Below are 8,822 nucleotides of genomic sequence, written 5' to 3' on the forward strand. Positions count from 1 at the left end.
TTTATTTAGCAAAAATTATCATTTAAAAATTAATTAATTAAATTAATTTAATTTAACCAAGGACATTTATGTATTTGTCATAAATCGAGACATTTTTTCTCTTTTGTTTCTCTCTTCTTTCTTTTATACCAAATGATACATCAAATTTATTCTATTTCTCTTCTTTTTCTCTCTTTTCATACTCTTTCTCACATCTCTCTCTCTCTTTTTAACTTCTTCTTTGAGCTAAACACACCCTTAAAGTATATATCACCTTTTACAAATATTGTCCAAATGAGTTCATCATCAGTAGTATTATCAAATGACAAGTTGATATTTAAAATGTCTTCAACAATTTGAGGAGAAAAAAATAAACAATCCATAGGAAATGTTCCAATTGGTGTTATAGATAATTGAATTGGTCTTATCAGTTTTCATTAATTGAATATCCATTGACAAATTAGGTGTAAATATTTAATTTTGTATCCCAACCAATTTTCAGTTCATAAACGAATGTTCTTCCCACTACGAACCTGTCATCTTATGCGTTCTTCCAAAAAGGAAAAAAATGCTTAATGCCAAGCCTTATCAATTTAAATAAATTGAATATCCATTGACAATACTATGTGTAAATCTTTAATTTTGTTCCCAACCAATTTTCAGTTCATAAAACCAATGTTCTCCCCACTACCAACCTGTTATCTACTGCATTCCTCCAAAAAGAAAAAAATTATTAATGACAAATCATATTGAGTGACTTCAATATGAATATTGAAAAAAAGTCTCTTTGTTCCATTTACTAAGATTATGTTTAAGAGATCTTAACTTAGCAGATAAAAGAAACATAAGGCAACTAACCACATAAGTATTCCAATTATCAGTAATAAGTTATTTGGAACTATCATCTAAAGTCCAAATCTTTAGAATTTTGAATGGAATATCCAAATAAAACCCACCTTTGTCACAATGGAAAATAATATGGTAATGGTCTAAGAGATTCGTGATCAAAATGGAGCAATTGAATATGTACAAATTATCTAGCCTAGTATGATTACAAATGCCCCTGTCATGCCTAACAAAGGAGTAAGCACCACATTTCCTCTCATTGGTCCAAGTTTAATAGCTACCATTAGTTTCAAGATGCATAAATACATTTTTATTGGTCCAACTAAGAAAGTCATATGTGGATATTTTGTTTGGTGGGAATCTACCGAATTTCTCATGGGAACAAATAACTGCATTGAAATCACTTATCATGCATCAAGGGTTAAGATTAACATGTTGAATATTGGTAAGTTCATTCTATAGTTGTCTCTGAATCACACGAGGTTTACTTTCACACATAGTTGTAATGAAGAATTTAGTTTGATCAAAAAAAGTTACATGTTGTTTAGACAAACTCAACATAAAGGGATTCATATCCATTGCACAAAAAACCCATAGGTTTCAATTATGATTATGTTTAAAAATTAATGTAAATATATTAAGTTTAATTTGTTTAATACACCCAACAAGGAAATTATCATAAGGATTCATTAGTTCAGCAATCAAAAGCAAGTCAGACTTTTGTTGATCACAAAGATTTCTAATAGACATCTTAGTATCAAGGTTTCATACTTCTATAACGTTCCAATAAATGACTTTCATTTAGTGGTGTTGTGTTTATCCAATACAGATCAGGTGTTAATATACATTCTAAACTAAGTAAGTTTATGTTTTCCTTTATTCTTTTGCTAGACCAAAGTAAATTATGTGTGATGTGACTCACAAGAATTATCTTCATTACCTCATAATTTATTCTTCTTCTCCAAACCCTAAACCATCACAAGGATCTCTCACTCATTTTTACCATAATTTTCTATAACAAGACAATGAAAACCATGTTTCTACCTTCGATCATCAACCATCTCTTTCCCAATCACCAATTCTCATTCAAATCATTAGCACTCTCTACTAATATTTTTTTTTCATTCAAAGAGCTTGTTCTTGATAAATGCTCGTCATTATCATTAACTTCATGCTCTCCCTAAATGGACAAAACAAAGTAATCCTTCTATATGTCAAATTCAATAGTATGATTTCCTTCCTTATTCATATCTATATAGTAATAATTCATTATGTCATCCAGTATAACATTCATCATTCTATATGTCCTTCACAATATCATTAATTAGTATAACAAGTTTGTATTTTTTAAGGGTGTATCTTGTAGATTATTTAATTAAATCCTTCTTAACATTCTTACCTTTTAACTTCTATAATTTATCAACACTAACACCATGTCACGATGAAGAATCGGAGACCAAGCTATTGATTAGACTTGACTCATGAATCAAAATATCACCACCGAACTTTAATTTATCCAAAAGAAGGGGAAAAGATTCAAAAATAACCCAATATGTATATGCAAAGCTAGAAGATTAAACTTAAGCTAAGCAAAAGGGGGGGGGGGAGATTCTAAGGTACGAGGGTATGTTATGAAAAGGGAAGGTATTAACACCCTAATCATCTGTAGTACTCTACAGGAACCTTTTAAATATATGTGTTTGGTTTAAAATTGTTTTCTATTTGATTGGGGAGATGAGAAAAAGAACATATTTTTATTGTTTGATGATTTGGAAAGACATTGAGTCTTATGCCTATGTACCCGTGAAGGATCAAAACCTCGTAGTTCGGGTTCAAAAGTAAGAAGGGATTTGTTGGGGTTGATTTTATGAGAAAGATACAAATTGTCATCTTAAGGAGAAAACTCACTTTTAAACCACCGCAAACATGTGGAAGATAGATCTTTGCATCAAATTGAAATAAGGGCTCTCACTTGGATATATAATCAACAAGTGTGCCATATACCTCTTCCAAATGGAAAAGAATCAATCTCAATCTCAACAATGTTACGGGGTAGGAGATTTAAATCTCAACTAGGGATGACTCATGTTTAATCCTTTTATAAAAAGGTTTTAAACATGGAAAAGCCAAAGTGGAAAAAGGGGTTGAATTAAGTTTGTGTTTTTTAGGTCTTATGAAAAGATATTTGAATATGCTTAAGTGTTTTGAAGCACTTGATTAAGAAATAAAAGGGAAAATTATGACCTAAGTGGTTATAAGAAGTAGAGAGAGAGAGAGAGAGAGAGAGAGAGAGAGAGAGAGAGAGAGAGAGAGAGAGAGAGAGAGAGAGAGAGATTAAATCCTAAGGTTTACATTGAGGGGAACTTAAGATTGTATATAGAAGTTTTTGGATTAAGGGGAAGCAAAGTTGTATAGAATGCAGATGAGCACACACATGCAAAATGACAATAATGTCATGATTCCTTTCCCTTGGATGTAAATAATAACAAGGTTGAACATGCATTAACATTAAGATACAAAATATGGCTAAATACAATGGCAATCACAATATGAGTGAGGTATGGATGGAAATATTAATCATGGTTTTTAGGCATTGAGATAAACATAAACAAGACATGATGAAGTTTCACATGATATCACAAGACACAACGTATTGATGATGAAGACAAAATGATATTTGACATGGTAAAAGAATTCATTGGTACATGGTAAACACAACATGAATCAATTTAGGTCAAACATGCATTACATTATAAGTCTTCACAAAATAAACATTAAACTTGAATCAAAGTTCATGATAAGACCAAACTTAAGTGGAAACCTAATCACCTCCTAACCATTCATTCAAACATGTTTTTAAAGGTGAATCAATTGATACATTGTATGAAGATAATCAAGTTCAAACATGTTAAGGATAACAATCAACATTTAAAAGAGTGTACTTTAATCATACAAACTTTTAACATCAAGAACAAACAAGACATAAGCCAAAAGAATCAATTAGGAGCCTTAAAAAACATTTAAAAACACATATTTTCCATCCAATCAAAAGTGGTGAAATAAATAATATTTTTGAGATTTTTTGGGTGTCATCATAAAATAGACATTCTCATGAACACATGGCAAAAAGAATGGGTCAAAAATGTTAAGGGATCATAAAATTATGGATATTTGAAGTTATGAAGAAAAATGAACATTTAACAAGTGAGAAAAAAACAAACATTACACTGCCCATGTTCAAACCCACACCCAAAGACTTAACAAACCAGTGTTTTACCACTAGGACGCAATGCCAATTTATCTATCATTTCTCATTGATCCCGTAGTCCATCATTTCCACCATTCATCATGTAGTCCATCATTTCCTCATTCATCCCGTAGTCCATCATTTCCACAATTTTCACTTAATGTTAAAACTCTAACTCTCTCAATTTTTAACAAAATCAAAAGTTGTAAAGACCAAAATTGCTTAGAATTTCGCAAGGAATATAATGGTACTCACCAATTTCATTTATTTTTAAAAAATATCCACAAATCAAACAAAATTCATATGAGCCCTAAAAATTGAATTTAAAATTAAATTTCAAACATCACCGATTAAGACCAATGATCATAGGGGTTTTGTTCCTCACACCTTGACAAGTGAAATGGTAACAAGAATGATGCAAAAATGGTGCCTTAAATCATCAATTGAAGAAATGAATGCAAACCTCAAAAATGAAAATCGTGTTCTGAAATAGGGGTGTTCCAGATGTGATTTTATGATCTGAACAACTTCCTTACACCTCAAGGAAGGTGTTTAAATGTCTGGCTTGAGCTGAGAGTGCTTGATTCTTCCTTTCCAAGTCAAGTTGTAAGCTATGAAAATGGGACTTGGAAGATGATGGTAGGGTTGTTCCTGAAGTTTTTCAAGTGTTTGGACAACTTCTAATGGATGTTTAGAAGTTGTTTGAAGTGTTGGTTTGGAGAAAACACAAGCACAATGAAATTGGGAAGTTTGAGGTTTGGAGAATTTGCTACAATAGAGTTTTTGTGCCAATTCTGGTGTTTTGAGTTATGAGGCTTGTTTCTCTATTTATAGAGGCTCCATATGGTTCATGTAACTTGCAGAAATCAATCTTGGTTCAATTGGAATGCTATTTTGGTGACTTGGTTTCATTTTGTACAAAAATTCATAATGGATCATGATGAAAAGGTGGAGTGAAAGGAGGAGTTTAGAGGTACATTTCTTGAGGTTTAGGATGTTGCTTCTGGTTTAGAGGTTAATTGTGATTAGAAGAAACAAGTTGGAAGCTCAATGCAAGAGTGGTTGGAAAAGTTGACCTTTATCAAAATGGATATGAAGCTTTTTTCAAAACCTTCCAAATATGGCATCAAGACTTGGTCAATGGCTTAATCCCTTGTGTAATGCACCAAGAGTTTATGTAATCTTCTGATTAAGGTGAGATTTAGAAGCAGATAGCATGCAAAGTAAGATTATGTAGCTTTGGCTCAAGGTTGAATGATGAACTTGTCATGAAAATGACCCAAAATTCAGATTTAGAGAGCCAACTTCATCTCTTTGAAACTCCTAGCTCAAATATGATAATTTCATAATCTTGGACTTTTTGGAAATCTAAGACCATCCTCTATAAATTTCATGTTGGTAGTTTTCCTTGAATCAATGTGGATAATGGTGAAAAATGATGATCAAGTAAGGCACTTTTTGAAGGCAGATTTGGTTGAAAATATTTCTAAGTGTTTCAATTTTATGGTACCAACTTCATGGCTTCATAACTTGAAATCCTTGTATTTTGGGGGAATAAATCATCAAGGACAAAGTTGAAGTATTAAGTAATACATTTAATATGATCATTGGAGAAAATAAAATGGTGGTCTGGATCACAAGTTATGGCATTGGAAAGATGGGTACTTGAACATGTATTTTTTTCTTAGAAAAATTTACAAAACCAAATCTTGCCCTTTTTGAAAGTAACCTCCAATTTCTTGTTTTTTCTTGATCAAATGCATCCATCAATTAAATTTTATCATTATTTATTCCAGTTCACTTCATTTTATTAGATATTATGCGGTATTTTCTTCCTATTTGTCTCAGGTGGCTTATTTTGAAGCGCAAGTAAAAATGGAAGAAAAGGAGGTGCAAAAAGAGAGAAAATGAACCAAATGCCAAAGCCCAGCCCAAAGTACAAGAACACAGGTGCTGTGCCTGTGACGGGCGTCACAGAGGCTGTGACGAGCGTCACGCCTTGCACACTCCTGTGACGAACGTCACACCAGTCCCCTACATTTTTGGCGCAAGCAACGCTTCAGAGACGTTGAGGGAGAGTTGAAGCCGATGTCCACGCCTAAATACTTTGCACGTTGAAGACCTTTGGAAGCGGAAGCAGTTACTCAAGGCACCAATATAAATAGCCACTTGCCAAACCTAAAAGGGTTCCACGTTTTTCCACAATTTTCTTTGCCGTTTTCGCTTTTGCATATTTTCTTTTTCCAGCAGCTTAGGCATTGTTTCTTTATTATTTTTACGAGTTCTACACTATTTCCCTTGCAATTTCTATTTTCCTTTTTAGCATTTAGTCAATTCTTTTCGCACAATAGTTTCTACACCGGAAACTATTGTGTACCTTTTTACCGGATCTAACCTTACGTTAGAATCTAGTTTTTATTTCCTTCGTTTTAATTTGTTGTTTAATTGAAGAATCCAAGAACAAATCCTACCGGCTTGTGGTGGAGTGTTCAAGACTACTGTTTAACTTATTCAGGTTCTTTAATTATTATTTAATGCTTTGTTTTATTATTTATTTATATTATCTGCCTGGGATGAGTCTGTTTATGCATGATAAGTATTTTAGTTTGTTTAGCATGTCTGGCTAATTCGCTTAGATATCGGTATGTAAAGTAAGCGGAATAAGGGATCAGGACTAAGTCGGTTTAACTAAATTTAAAATTAAAATCACTCTTTTTACGGTCTCAATTTACAGGTTTAATAACAAAGGTTTTTACGAAAGTAAAAGACATAAAGAAGTTAAAATCAATAGAGCGAGAGTTTGAGGTTTTAACTGGACAGTGTAAACTAGACATTAATTCTAGATCAGGGCGAGAGCAAGTTTTAGAGTTAATTAAATTCCGATATTTTCCAAAAAGTATTTTTAAAGATCGAATGTGAGGACGAGAGTTAAGCATTCGAATTTAATTATATAACCTAAGTCAACAGAGCGAGAGTTTGAGATAAGGGTGTTTAAACGGTCAGTGTTTTCTTGAAAAGAGTTTCTATGGATGGTATTGCTTTCAAAAAATGGTTTTTGACTTAATTATAAGTGACAGCTACATTAACATAAAATCATGGTTTATTCAACAGAGCGAGAGTTTGAGATAAAACTTTTAATCAATAAAGTCAACTGAAAAGATTTATTTAAAACCAAGAGACCGACAAAGGATTGATTCCCTAATTACGACGAACTACATACCGATATCCGCTTTATTAATATTTAATCTAGATCTTAGTTTAGTTTTTAGCTTTTTCCCAAACAATCAAACATTATCCACCTTAGCTTTACGAAGTAACCTTAGATAACGGTATATCGATTCATAAGTCCCTGTGGGATCGATATCTTTTAAAACTACGCGATAGAACTGTGCACTTGCAGTTTGTACCCCATTCTCGACTCATGAAGTCGAGCGATCAAGTTTTTGGCGCCGTTGCCGGGGACTTTTATTTAATCGATATCGTAACTCTTCCGTTACGCTGTAGAGACTAAGGTTTCTTTTTCTTCTATTCTTTCTTTTGTTGATTTGTATGCCACGCACTCGCTCACAAGGCGAACCGCTCTATTTACGAATCAACGATATCGAACTATATCTCCGAGTCCTACGACGAATCCGGGAATATCGTGCTGCAAACAATCTCCCTCCTGTAGAATTTCCTGATTTCAAAAACATTTTTCCTTCGATAACCGAGATGGCAGAACCAGCTCGTGCTCTTAGAGATTACGCCGCTCCATCACAAGATGAGTCGCATTCAAGTATTGCTCCACCCGCAATCGAAGCAAACAACTTTGAACTTAAACCTTCGTTGTTGCAGGCAGTGCAACAGAACCAATTCTCTGGAAATCCTACCGAGGATCCAAACCTTCATTTATCCGTATTTGTCCAATACGCTGACACTGTTAAGGCTAATGGTGTCACTTCAGAGGCAATTCGACTTCGTCTTTTTCCTTTCTCATTAAGAGATAGCGCTAGAAGATGGCTTCAGTCTCTCCCTTCCAACTCTGTCACCACATGGAACGAGTTGAAGAAAGTTTTTCTTGCCCGATACTTTCCGCCAAGCAAAACAGCTATGTTAAGAGCCCAGATAAACGGATTTAAACAGAAAGACAACGAGTCTCTTTTCGAAGCATGGGAAAGATACAAAGACATGATGAGACTTTGCCCACACCATGGTTTGGAAGACTGGTTAGTAATTCACACATTTTATAATGGTCTCTTGTACAACACAAGGTTAACAATAGACGCCGCTGCAGGTGGTGCATTAATGAACAAACCTTATGCTGATGCTTACCAGCTTATCGAGAGCATGGCCCAAAACCACTATCAGTGGGGAACCGAACGAACAATGGTGGAAAAACCTCAAACGAAAACTGGCATGTACGAGATAAGTAACCTTGATCACGTCAATGCAAAAGTGGACGCTTTGGTCCAGAAAATTGAAAGTTTAAACGTATCACCTCCAGCCGCCGTGGCTGCTGTAACTCAGAATTGCGAGGTCTGTGGAATCCAAGGTCACACTCCTACGGATTGTCAACTCTTGACAGGAATCCAAGCAGAGCAAGTGAACTATGCTCAAGGAAGCCCCTACTCGCATACCTATAACTCAAATTGGAAGAACCATCCAAACTTTTCATATAAAAGTAATAATGCTTTGTACGCACCTGGACAATCTCCAAATCAAGCCCCAGCTATACCTCCGGGATATCAGAAACCGAACCCATCCATGCCTA

General features: G+C 34.1%; 1 pseudogene; it reads right to left on the reverse strand.

The window, feature by feature from the left end:
- Window positions 1-8,168: 8,168 nt before the first annotated feature.
- LOC127133787 (uncharacterized) lies at window positions 8,169-8,268 on the reverse strand (annotated as a pseudogene).
- Window positions 8,269-8,822: the final 554 nt, after the last annotated feature.

This window comes from Lathyrus oleraceus, chromosome 3 (assembly GCF_024323335.1).
Source record: "Lathyrus oleraceus cultivar Zhongwan6 chromosome 3, CAAS_Psat_ZW6_1.0, whole genome shotgun sequence".
NCBI lineage: Eukaryota > Viridiplantae > Streptophyta > Magnoliopsida > Fabales > Fabaceae > Lathyrus > Lathyrus oleraceus.